Source organism: Grammomys surdaster, unplaced genomic scaffold (assembly GCF_004785775.1).
Source record: "Grammomys surdaster isolate TR1022 unplaced genomic scaffold, NIH_TR_1.0 126035, whole genome shotgun sequence".
NCBI lineage: Eukaryota > Metazoa > Chordata > Mammalia > Rodentia > Muridae > Grammomys > Grammomys surdaster.
In genome coordinates this window covers 6,413,669-6,425,917 of record NW_021620848.1, presented here as the reverse complement: position 1 = coordinate 6,425,917, position 12,249 = coordinate 6,413,669, and the positions used below count along the sequence as shown (strand labels likewise).

At 49.4% G+C, this 12,249-nt stretch overlaps 1 protein-coding gene across 5 annotated transcripts in view; it reads right to left on the bottom strand.

Moving 5' to 3' along the window:
- Positions 1-12,249, bottom strand: part of LOC114610246 (N-acetyllactosaminide alpha-1,3-galactosyltransferase) — a 72,037-nt gene that overhangs the window by 27,189 nt on the left and 32,599 nt on the right. For all 5 annotated transcript variants that reach the window (XM_028754743.1, XM_028754746.1, XM_028754745.1 and 2 more), the window contains exon 2: positions 4,871-4,986. The gene's annotated coding sequence lies outside the window, so the exon portion shown is untranslated. The remainder of the gene's footprint in view (positions 1-4,870; positions 4,987-12,249) is intronic.

Genomic DNA, 12,249 nt, shown 5'->3' with positions numbered 1-12,249 from the left:
CACTCCATCCTCTGGCCACTCCCAGATTCAACCCTGCAGAGCTTGTCTCCTGCATGGGTTCTGGGTTCGCAGATGAGCACCTGCATCTCTCCTCCTGGGACACACAGTGTTGGTGGCAGCTCACAAGGTGGAGCCACGCTGGGAAGCATCCACCTTCCTGGATCCATTTCATGGCTCAATGAACATCCCTCAGAGAACCTCACAGATCCACCAGCCAGAGATGGAAACATTCCTTCCAAACAATTCCTCTCTGGAGCAGACACTGGGTGCTCCTGTTTTCTCCATCTCAATCAGGGTGAAAGGTGAACCTCGGCTGGATGCACCAGGGCCCTGGCTGGAAAAGTCATTATCATTGTCTTGGAGAACAAGAGACAGGCAGGGAGAAGAAAGCACTTGCCAAAGAAACCAAACCTCCTAGGAAGTGCTCTCCTCCCAGCCTGCACTCCTGCCCCAGGGCCTGAAAGCTACTCTTTCCTCCCCAAGGAATGAGCAGGCATGGTGAGTCCAGATTGGCCCAGGCTCTGTGAGTCCAGATTGGCCCAGGCTCTGTAGGAGGCTTGGTAGGTTCACGCATATGTTTGTGGAATAAACAAATCAATGAGGGTCCCGAGAGACTTCAGTCCTGCACCACTCTGACCCATCAACTACATGGACTAGGTTACTGGGTACCACTGGGCTTCTGAACACAGAGGCATGTGAGTAAACAAGGCCACTGAGGACCCTCCATTCCAGAACAGGAGGCAAAAGGCTAACCAGGCTATAGAGTGTCCAGGAATAACAAACGTTAGAAAAGCAAACAAAACAATAGAACGGCAAACTGGGCACTGTCTGTTAACTACACACACACACACACAGAGACACATGCAGACACACAAACACAAAATACACACTCACGTATAAACAAACATACACATCCACTCGAGCACACACAAATGCACACAATGTGCACACGTACACACATGTGTACACTTGCGTGCACACACATATCCACTTGTGCACACTCATGCAAACGCACACACATGCACACTTTCACACATGAGCACACACTTGCACACACGAGTACCCACATACATTTCTGGTGATAGAACTCTCCACACTAGTCATGCTAAGGAAGCACTGCACCTCTGTACTAATCCTCTGCCTACAACCCCAGCCTTGGTTTCCCCAAACCCTCAATTATATGCAAGAGTGTTTTGATCCAGCACTACAGATCAAGATCAGAGTGACTCTGACCACCAGCAGGGTCCCAGATGTATACCCTGGGGAAGTCACTTTAACCTGAGGTTTTCTCTCATGTATAATATAGAGACACAAACATCTCCCTTGAGGCTTTACAAAGGACAGAAATAGACTGTGCCTACAAAGCATGCTGTACCAGGCAGTCAGCATGCTCTCCACAAATGGCAGCCATGACCATGACAATGTCCTTAGGGAGAGAGGTTCCAGTCAAGGATACAGAGCTGTGTGTGAGGCAAGCATCTCAGGCTCATATGATGCCCCTCACAGAGCAGCCGGGATGAGCCCAAGACGCCAGGTGCAGGTTGAGAGAAACCTTGCTATGCCCAATCTGGGGCAAGGTTGCAGCCGAGAAGCCCTGCTATTTCTCATGGGTGCGCACATAAGGCATTTCCCAACATCAGACAGGAAAGAGGCCAAGGATCAGCCTCCTGCCCTGGAAGCAGAGCTTCACAGTCCGTAAAGAAGTCATTTGCACCAGGCTTCTCCGGGTCTGGATGGGAAATCAGTCCCAGGTATCAATCTATATCCCTTAAGCACAAGGGCTCAACCTGCTGCCATGGCCCGTATGCTTTCCTAGACTGGATGATCTAATGATAGACTCCTCAGCCAACCAATGTATCTGCAGTACAGAGGCTGGCTCACCAAGCCCCATGAAGCTTAGGCCTCTGGGTCCCCTCACAAGATGTAGCTGTATTCATATCAGAGTACAGGTAGGAGAAAACTTAAGCACGTTCTAAAGTAGAAAAGATCCCCTAGAGTCTGGAGGAGTCACTGTCTAGCTCCGAGTTATCTGAGGCTGCAGGAGGAAGCAAAGAGCTGCCCCACTTACCCATCAGGGTCCCGAACCTTGTATAGCATCCAGGCCTTACTTTCTTCCTGTTCAGTGGTCACGATGTGCCAAGCCTCCAGTGCTCCACCAAACTGGCACCCGGCCCGGCTGCCCTACTGTATGTACTACCTATCAAGGAACAAGGACTACACATGCTGGGGATCTGCCCGAAGCCACCTGAGCAGGAAGTTGTCCAGACCACTAACAACAAACAATTCTGCACAATGGTCTGTAGTAAGCAAATAACCACCCGTGAGCATCAGCTATGATGGAGACCAAACTTTTGATTTTCTTCTTTTCTTTTTTTTTTTGTTTTGTTTTGTTTTTTCTTTTGCTTCTTTAGTGACTTCTATCCCAAGGTCCTGGGGTCTAACATGATGGAGAGAAGTGACTCCTACAATTGTCTTCTCACTCTCACATGCACGACACAAATGGACATATGCGTGCGCGCACACACACACATTAAATGAATAAATGCAATTTAAAATAAAAAGAAAATGCCACTAGAACAGTGGTTCTCAACCTGTGGATCATGTCCCCTTTGGGGGTTGAATGACCTTTTCATAGGGGTCACTTAAGACCATCAGAAAACACAGATATTTACATTATGATTTATGACAGTAGCAAAACCAGTTATGAAGTAGCAACAAAGATAATTTTATGGTTGGGGAGCACTGTGACATGAAGAATGGCATTAAAAGGCTGCAGCATTAGGAAGGTTGAGAATCTCTGGTCTAGAATATCCTAGTAAAGATACTGGGTCTGCAGCCCTGGGGCTGGAGAGATGACTCTGCAGGTCAGAGTGCACACTGCTTTCCCAGAGGACCGAGCTTGGTTCCTAGCATCTATATAAGGCGGCTCACAGTCAACTAACTCAGGGCCTTCACACCTCTGGCTTCTAAGGGCACCTGGACTCATGTGCACATGCGCACATACAGACACATATGCATGGACATAACTAAATGTAGCAAAATTTTTATTTTTTTAATTTGCAGCCAAAGTATAACATGTGCATCACACAGCTCCACATATCCCATCCATTTTCCAACTTTTCCATCATTTTATGGATTTCTGAGTGTCGTGTTTGAAGGACGTGGATGTTTTCACCTACTCTGATATAGCCCTCCTTACAGTCTACATGGTCACATCCCTACCGAATAGTGTATCTACAACTTTAAGTTCTTTTTCTTAAAGTGCCCTGACCCCATGAAGTCAGCTTTCATACCTGCTTCCTTCCTGAGCCAGGCCCAGACTAAAGCATTCTCCAGCTGTCTTTCAATTCCACCACAACAACCCTGTGGTGTAACTATTATTAATCCCATTTTGCATATACATGAAAACAGGCTCTGAAAGATTAATCGGCTTACCCATGTGCACAGCAGACCATCCTGGGAGGTGGCCTCCAAGGCCCTGCCAGCCGTCATGGGAAGACTCAAATCTCTTTATGCTACTCAGGATTGCCATGTTGTTGTGACGGACCCTCAAACTGGCCAAACACTAAGTAGAGTCAGCTTCTCCTCGGGTAAATTGGGAAGCCCGAGTGGATCACTCTTCTGCCATCAGCAGGGATCTCCTTGTGTGCCTGGTGTTGACTATCCTCCTTTGTATGTCCTTTCTGCCTCACAGTCGCCAGTGGTCACTGTGGTGCCCATGGCTCTGTTTTCTAGTTGAGACCACGCTTGAGTGAAGGGTGGCTGGCATGAGGCTGCTTAATACGTTCAGAAGTAACGGATTTTAGGTCAGTGTCCACCTCTAGGTCTTGTTCTTGGCAGTGGGGCAGTGTTAGGATAAGGAGAGATCATTTTATTATAAAATTCCCCATGGGAAGAAACATGATACAACTGATGGGAAAAAAGAAAGAAAAAAAAAACCTAGCTTCTAGTCATGTTTTAATTAAGAAGGTTGGAGTCAGGGCTGGAGAGACGGTTCAGTGGAGAAGAAGACTTTCTGCTTTTACAGAGAGAATATAGCTTGGTTCCCAAAACCCACACCAAGTGGCTCATAACTATCTGTAATTCCAGCCTGGGGGATCTAAAGCAAGCCTCTTCTGGCCTCTATGCCCACAAGTACAGATATGTACATGTACACACACACACACAAAGAGAGAGAAAAAATATTAATAACATTAGGGTCAGAATAAACACAGATTCAGGAAAGTGAGAGGCAGGTCTCTGACTAAATCCACAGATACAGTCATCACACACCATCATGGGCAGTACAACCTGTTCTGAGGCACACCTCACCGCCTCTGCTTCAGTCTCCTTCAGGAAGTCTAAAGTCGGGATCCAGCTACCATTTTCCCTGGCTGACCCCAAAAACCACCATCAAAGCATTTTCTACGGCAGAGACATGCTAGGGCAGTGCTGGGCTGTCCCTGGGAGCAGAGCCGTGTGGGATGCAATCAACCTCAAGTGATACCTCCCAGGAATGACCAGCCAATGGAGAAGTATATGAGACAGCCCACTGCAGAAAAGGCTCAGCACCCTCCCACCATGCCCTACCCAAGACTCAGCCCCTACCCCCGCACTGTCAACTCAAACCCCACACAGAGAACACCAGGCTGCAGCCTAGACTGGCATAACCCCAGGCACTGCCAAGAGAACCAGAATGCCAAAGTCCCTGAGCCAGCATTCCACCAGGCCCTGTTTCCAGAAACACAGGGGAAGGGACAACAAAGCCACAGAAGAGACCAAGGAAAGCTTAGGAAGAGAGCAAGGGTCCTCCCTCAGGTGGAACCATTTGGTGACTTAAAAGTAGCTCCTGGTGACCTGAGGCTAGGAGGCACAAATCTTTTGAACATACCTCATCGTCCGCTGTGTTCCCTCCAAAGCAAACAGTAAAACAACCGAGTTCTATCGAGCGCCAGCCTGCCGAAGGAGGCAGGGCTCAGAGGAAAGGAAGGTACAGGGTTCCAACTCCTGTCAAAAGAATAAACAGCTGTTTCAGGAAGAGGAGGGGTGGGGTAGGCAGACGGATCCCTCGGCAGCAGCCACAGGGCTTTGTTCCCTCAGCCCCGGGAAATGGGCTGTTTATCAGGGCTGTTGACTCAGGTCTACATGGCAAGGCAGAATCAGGGCTCTGGGCTGGTCCTCTCTCACCAGGAGGGAAAACTATAGGACCAAACCAGGCCAGGAGTCACAAGAGATGAGGTCACCACTCTCCATATCACCCAGTCCCAGGGAAAACTGGGAGCCATGTGAGATGCAATCAACCTCCCAGGAACGGGCAGCCAATGGAGACGGGTATGGGACAGCCCAGAGCAGAGGCAGGTGAGCAGACAAGACACTCTGATGGGACAGATGCCTAAATGTGGCTCCGAGACAAGCTCTTTCTCCACAGCCTGGCTCTGGAAGCCACAGTTTTGTGTGTACAACAGGCCAGGATTGAATACACAGTGAGTTTGAGGCCAACCTGGGATACATGCAACCTTGTGTTTTAAAAGGTGGGCGAGGGGGGGGGCATCAGCTATATGCTTCAACTTAAATTGCTTTGCTTTAGAAAGTGATAATTCTCCATAAAGAAACCTTTACTATTTGCACTTAGGACAGCCGCAGAGGCCCACACCTGCTCCCGAGGGACAAGGCTTACCCCTGCCCACCTTTTTTTTTTTTTTTTTCTCTTCTTTTTCAAGATAGGGTCCCAAGTAGCCTATGAACTCACTGTGTAGCCAACAACCTAGGGCTTCTGATCTTGCCTCCCCAACAGTCCCGGGATGATGGGTGTGCGCCACACCCAGTTACATGCTGTGAGGGATGGAACCCAGGCTGTGTGCACACTGGGCTTGCACACTGTGTGTACAGAAGCACCCTGTCGTCGGCTGTGCTTCTCAAAAAAGCCTGTTGTTCTCAGAAGCAATGCTGTCTATGGTGCACATTGGCTCAAGCTGGGAGGTGGTACTCAAGGCCCCCCGGGCCTCATTCCCTCCCCAAGTGACTGGGACATTGCCGGGAAGTCTGGGAACCCTAGACGACAGGGAAGGGACCAATGCCAGACAGGAAGGAGTCAAGGCCTGGCCCCAGGTCACTCAGCCTGGAATTGAGCCTCTTCCTCCTGTTCTCAGAAGGAAGCTTCACGACTTCCTCCTCTGAGGGCAGGAACCAGCTGACCATAACCTTCAGGGATTGGAAGTCCTTCTTAATAACTTGCTGAAATCCTCTCTGATGGCATTCATTCAACCCACAGGAACACATGCCTGTGACACAGTCATTCTCTCAAGTCTATTTTCAAGTGATGAGCATCAGATACATCCCACACTGGACCCCAAGACCCATCAGAAGTAGGAAGTTGCCACCTACTGCCACAATGGCGTCCTTTCTGTAGCAATGAGAACCAGAAGCTGCAGCAAGGTCACATTGACAGGAGGACTCCAGCACTCAGTACTCAGCAAAAGGAGACTGACCCAAAAGGACACACTCTAGGTCAGGCATGATATGAAGGGGCCTGCCTGCCCATCATCCTAGCACTTGGGAGGGGTGAACAGGGTTCCAAGGCCAGGATTGAGTACACAGTGAGTCTGGGCCAACCTGGGATACATGCAACCTTGTGTTTTAAAAGGTGGGAGGGGGCATCAGCTATATGCTTCAACTTAAATTCCTCTGCAAGTAAAATTAATTCATGGTGTTACACATGGGGATGGCGAGCTCCCTAGGAGTGGCAAGTTCTGGTCTGGATGGTGGCTACACAGACCTGTCCACTTGATTAGAACACACAAATGAGCCTCATTAACAGGCCTTTTCCAGGATGGAAAATTCCAAAAAGCTCCCTTGTGGAAGCTCCATGCACTCTCTGACACCATCTCCCCAACCCCTACCCTGCCCACCTCTCTCTCTAGGGCCCCAGGATCATGGGTCAGCCCTGCCTCTTCCTTCTACTGGATTCCTCATTAGGACTGAACTCCTTGGGAGGGTGCGGCTATGGTCTCCCATGGGACCAAGGCCACTGGGGCAGAGTCAGGCATCAGGGTAGAGTTGATAGGCTGCGCTAAAAGAAGCAGGAGCTCTTTAAACGCTTGCAGTGCTGGAGATAGAATACAGGACTCTGTGCATTCTCCGAAAGCTCCTTACCAACTGAGCCATACCAGCTCCTCATGGAGTTTCCTGCCGGTCCCAACTCCCCCACACTCCAGCACATAGGAAGCAGCTTCCCTCCTTTACCTCAGAGAACCCTCACTTCCGCCCTCCATGTGGCCTACATGAAGGGAGATGCTCTGAGAGTCAGTACGCCCAGCTGGGATACTCCTCTGATTCCCCTGATGCATCCCAGAACTGCCCTTCCTCCCTCGGGGCCTCCAGGGGTGGCTCTCCAGGTCAGCTCTTGCACTCAGTGTGGCAGGTGGAGGGGTGCAAAGGGGAGAGGGGTGAGGAATCTTGCCATGCCACCGTCAGGCCTTGAATCTGCCCACACTGCCCCTCCCGAGAAGCGACAGCTGCAGCCTGGAAGTGGGGAGCCCTGGCTTTGTTCCAAGTCACTTCTGGCTACAATTCTCACCCCACTTACCTCTGTGGGAATGTGGGGATTAAGTGTTCTTGGCAGAGAGCAGAGTGCACTACTAACACAAAACTTGCTAGTTGTCATTTGTTTAACCCCAAATCTGTTTGGGATGGTCACAAAAGGCAAGCTTGCTGAGCAAGGGGGTAAAGTGACTCGGTGGGTTTCTTGTCCTGTGTGATAGGAACAATCGTGTCTCAGGCCCACATCTCAGGGTGACTGAGGGGCTGGACCATTCTGGGTAAGAGATGCATGGTCTGGACCCAGTGAAGGCTCTGCCTCATGAGCCGTGCTATCCTGGGAGGCTTACTTGATGCTGCTGTGCCTGCACTGCTACATCTATAAAATGGGAATCATAACATCTGCACAGAAGCTGGTACCTACTGAGAGCCACATACACAGAACATCAAGAGCTAAACAGCTTGTCCTCATGAAGGACAAGCAGGCTTGTCATGGAGAAGGACACAGCTTTGTCTCTGAGAGTGCCATCATGATTACCCACAGTGCTCAGCTCCACCAATGCTGTCACTCGTGTAGTTTCACGTTTGTGTGAGAAAAATGCCTGCCTTGGGAAGAGAGTCTTAGCATGATGCTCCCATGGCTATTACAACTGGTTTGTTTTTGTCAACTTGACACAAACCAGAGTCACTCAGGAAGAAGGAACCTCAATTAAGAAACTGCCTCCATGGGCTGGAGAGATGGCTCAGCGGTTAAGAGTAATCTGCTTTTCCAGAGGTCCTGAGTTCGATTCCCAGCAACTACATGGTGTCTAATACAATCTCTAATAGCATGCAGGTGTACACGCAGATAGAGCATTCATATAATCAATCAATCAACCAATAAATGAAATTGCTTCCACTAGACTGGTCTGAAGATATTTCTTGATTGCTGATCAATGTGGGAAGCCCCGCCCACTGTGGCCAGTGTCATCATTGGGCTCATGACCATGCCTACATAAGACAGCTGAGCAAGCCAAGGACAGCAAGCCAGTAAGCAGTACTCCTGCATGGTCTCTACTTTGATTCCTGCCTCTGAGTTCCTGCCCTGACTTCCCTTCATGCTAAACTACAAGCTGTAAGATTAATTAAACCCTTTTCTCCCAAATTGCTTCTGGTCATAGCTTTTTTTGTTTGTTTGTTTTTCAAGACAGGGTTTCTCTGTGCAGCCCTGGCTGTCCTGGAACTCACTCTGTAGACCAGGCTGGCCTCGAACTCAGAAATCCTCCTGTCTCTGCCTCCCAAGTGCTGGGATTAAAGGCGTGCACCACCACCGCCCGGCCTGGTCATAGCTTTTATCATAGCAACATTTCTGAAATGACGGTGGCAGCAGCCTCAGGAAGCTCTGTGGTCAAGACCATACGCTCCCATGGCTCTACCGGAGAGGACACTCAGCCCTCGCTGGTCTCCTCCTCCTCTTCCTCTTCCTCCTCCTCTTTCTCTTCCTCCTCCTCTTTCTCTTCCTCTTCCTCTTCCTCCTCCTCCTCTGCCTCCTCCTCCTTCTCCTTCTTTCAGTTTTTAAAACTTACATTTGAGCAATGGTAGCACATGCCTTTAAACCCAGCATTCATGAGCAGGGGCAGACAGATCTCTGAGTTTAAGGTCAGCCTGGTCTCCAGAATGAGTTCCAGGACATTCAAGGGTACACAGAGAAACCCTGTCTTGAAAAGGAAAAAAGAGGAGAAAAACTACATTTGTTTGTTCATTTTTGTGTGTATATTTGGGGATACACAGCACACATGAATAAAGGACAACTTTTGAGACTCTGTTCTCTCCAATCTACTGCTGAGACTCAGGTATCAAACTCTGGTCATCAGGCTTAGCAGCAAGCACCTTTACCCACTGAGCCATCTCACTGGCCCCCTACCGCATCTTCTCAAGCAATATATAGCCACACATCTTGCACACTGCCTTGCCCTGTCTAGCTCCAAGACAGATCTTCCCTTTTGACCTAGGGTTAATCTAATCCCTTCATGCTTTAAGTGAGGAGGAAGCTGGTCCTGTTGGCACCTTAGAAGGTATGGAGGCTGTGCTCCACAGGAAAAGGACCCTGGCAGGTCTCCTACACCAGTTCTGGCCAGCTCTCACTTCAACAACCTCTGCATAGTACGCCTGCTCAGTTCCCCCACAACCCTACCAGATGCAGAGCTTAGGCTAGCTTTTCTCTCTGAACATTTGTAATACAGCCCTGGGGATCCCTGGTACCTAGAACATACAGCTAGGCTCCAGGTGAAGGTTCTGGGCTTTGGAGCCAACCATTGGTCCTTCAGAGCTAGAAGACATGCTGTAGAACCAGAGCCAGAGGAGCTACTTATCGATAATGGGAGGCCATCAATCCTTGGGCAGAGGAAAGGCGTTCCACCCAGGGAGGCGGGAGCAGAGAACGTGCTCTTGCCACGCAAGGAGAGCAGCAAATGCATTTATCTGGCCTCTGTCTAGTCAGAGGCACAACTACTGAGAACCACAAGCACTTAGAGAACAGATTTCCAGAACAGCATGTGCCTGTTTTTCAGTGTCCCTCCAAGCAGATGCCAGTTCTTCCAGGGTCAATTCCTCTACCTCAACCTTGCTGTCTCACTGCTGGGCCTCTAGCTGAAAAACAGCATGGCCTTCTAGATGACCTAAAAGGAAAAAGTTCATTCACTATCCCTGCTTTAAGTCTTTCATGTTTTTTATGCCAGTGGTACTGGTCAATCCTCCCAGGCTTCCACTAGCCCCCTTTCCCAAGCTCCTTGATTGAAGCTTTCAGGAATGTTGTATCCCTGTAATATCCCTGTTTCAACTCAGAACTGTCTGATTGTAAGACATGTATCTCAGTGTGAGGCTAAGCTCATCCTCACAAGATGCTTAAAAATAAAAGCCAAGTATGGTGACACATGCCTTTAATCCCAGCACTCTGGAGACAGAAGGAGGCAACTCTCTGTGAGTTTAAGGCCACCCTGGCTCCAAACCAGCCAGTGTGACTCTCTTCTGTCTCTCTCCCTCCCCTCCCCCCTCCATATATATGTATCTATGTATATGTTTTTAATTTTGTGCCTGAGTGTTTTGACTGTATGTTATATGCACATGTGTACCGTGCCCAAAGTCCAGAAGTGGTCAAATACCCTGGAACTGAGGTTACAGATGGTTGTGAGCTGCCGGGGGGGGGGGGGGCGGGGGAGGGGGGCGGGACTGGGAATCAAACACGGTTCTCAGCATGAACAGCAAGTGCTCTTAACCTCTGAGCCATCTCTCCAGCCCCAAGATAATCTTAATAATGGTCTCATTCCATCCTCACCACAGTCATTGGGCAACCTGCCTATTTCCCCAGGCAGGGAAATTACAGCTCAGAGGTTGGGTAACGTGGGCAAGGCCCCAGAGCCAGGAACTCCTCATATCCACATGAATGCCACCCTCCCTGCTGAACACAACAGCTCCTTCCACACATACCTCAGGGATGCCTTGAGTGCTGGATAGTGTTATGTCAGCTTGACACAAGATGGAGTTATCGGATAGGAGGGACCGGATCATCAATTGAGGAAATGCTTCCTTAAGATCCACATATAAGGCATTTGCTTATTTAGTGACTGATGGGGGAAGGCCCCCCATTGTGGGTGGTGCTGTACTTTAACTGATGGTCCTGGGTGCTATAGGAAAGCAGGCTGAGCAAAGCCATAGAATCAAGCCAGTAAGCAGCACCCCTCCATGGCCTCTGCATCAGCTCCTGCTCCAGGTTCCTGCCTTGTTGGAATTTCTGTCCTGACATCCCTCAGTGACAGATGACTATGATCTGGAAGTGTGAGCTGAATAAACCCTTTCCTCCCCAGCTTGCTTTTTGTCATGGTGTTTTATCACAACAGATGCCCTGACTAAGACACTTGCTGGGGTTTGTTCCTGTTCAGAGTCACCTGGCAGGTGGAGGAGCCATCCCAGAATTGCTCTTTGTAAAAACAGTTCAGTAAAGTGTGACTCAATGGCACCATCTCCCAGCACCCTTCCCGATTGGGTCCTCTATGGATGTATTTTAGTTCTTGAAACAGGGTTATGTGGCTCAGTCTGGCCTGGAACTTGTGATCCTCCTGACTCAGCCTCTCAAGCACTGGGATTACAGGTCTGTACCTGCACACCTGACTGGGTCTATTTTTAATACCCATTGGTCCTTTCAGATGCCAGCTGAAATCTAGAGTCCTTCCTATGGTGGCACAGAGACCCAGATCTTGGAGTACCATATTTGTTTCGTTTTCTACCAAAAAGTAAGAAAAGACAGTCTGTTGTCGCTGGTCACAACTGCAGACATGAATGCCCATGCTCAGCTAGCTCTTTTTTAAAGGGGGAGATTTGCTTTTGTTTTAAACTGTGCGCATGTGTGTGTGCATGTGCGTGTGTACAGATATCCCTGGAGGGCAGAGGTGGCCAGTTACCATGCAACTGGAGTTACAGACTGTGAGTTGCCCAACATGGGTGCTGGGAACTGACACAGGTCCTCTGTGAGAGCAGCACGCACTCTTAACCCCTGGGCCATCTGGCCCCTGCTTTCTTTCCCCTTTGTCATCAGCCCAAGATTCCAGCACACAGAATGGGGCTGCCCAGTAGGGGTAGCTCTTCCCTGTCCAGTTCAACCTTTCTGGAAGCAGTCTCCTCCTAGACATAATCACAGCCCACGTTTCCATGGTGATTTTAAATCTCATCAAGCTGGTAGTCACAATTAACCATCAGCAG